Raw genomic sequence first — 1,260 nt, 5'->3', positions numbered from 1 at the left:
GAATTAGTTTGATTTTTGATTTTGTTATGGTTTTTATTGGGGGGGGTTTTGTTTGCTGGGATTATAAACCAGAAAGTCATGAGTTAGAATCCCTTCAGGGGTCCAATTTGTGCCTTTCAAATAGTCACTTTATTGCACCAAAGTGGAAATGTCAGCAAACGATTGTAACGCGTAGTTGGTTAGTGTTTGAGCATCGCTTGTTCGGCTGCTTGCACTGAATACCCTCCCAGGAAGCTGAGAATGTGTCTGACTGTTCAAGAGTCTTCTGGAACGACAATATTTGTAATGCACAAAGAGTTCATATCAATACAATACTACTACTACTACTACTACTATTGCTGCTACTACTACTACTACTACTACTACTACTACTACTACTACTACTACTACTACTACTACTACTACTACTAATAATAATGATAAAAATAATAGATTGCATTAAAATGGCGCTCTATACGAGTATAATACGAGCGTAAGCTCTGTGCGTTTTACACCGACGACATGACCATTAAGCGTTATACATGTACTTCATTCACACATGACTAAAACGTTTAACATTAACATGTAGGCCTTAACCAGTTCAACCATATAAGAAATCTCTCCTATACTTCAACTACTTTCACGTAAGAACATTTGTGAAACAAAACTTATCAACACATCGTAACATACTACCATAATAAAGACTTGATGAAACAAATGAGTCCTGTGCAATCACTTAAACGTATTGGGATTTGCTGGTTCTCTGAGGTCCTGGGACAAGGAGTTCCAAATTTTAGGGTAAAAAAGCAACACACTTCTCTCACCAAGAGAACTTCTTTTCATTCTAGGGGTTCTGAATTTTGTTGCGTCCGTGGCTGATCGTAACTGACGGAACGGAACATGCGGGGTTAAAAGCTCAGACAAAGAGAGAGAGAGAGAGAGAGAGAGAGAGAGAGAGAGAGAGAGAGAGAGAGAGAGAGAGAGAGAGAGAGAGAGAGAGAGAGAGAGAGGGCACATCAAAAGTTTGATTAATCTGAACGTGAGATCTTGTTCTATCTGATATTTCATTAGGTTGTTCTTAGATGAAGTGGTTTCCTCTTAAAATATAGTGGAACTTGTCCAAGACGACCATTGTCGATGGGGAGATTAGTGGTCATCTTTGGTAGTTGGTCTCCTTGGACAGTGGAAAATTGTTCCCGCATCCGATCCGGACATTGGATATTGCCTTGTTAGAGAGACAACTTCCTGGGTCTTCGGCATATTGTGGTAGGGTGGCCAGTT

Source organism: Aplysia californica, unplaced genomic scaffold (genome assembly GCF_000002075.1).
Source record: "Aplysia californica isolate F4 #8 unplaced genomic scaffold, AplCal3.0 scaffold00366, whole genome shotgun sequence".
Taxonomy (NCBI): domain Eukaryota; kingdom Metazoa; phylum Mollusca; class Gastropoda; order Aplysiida; family Aplysiidae; genus Aplysia; species Aplysia californica.
Note: the sequence above shows the minus strand (reverse complement) of the source record.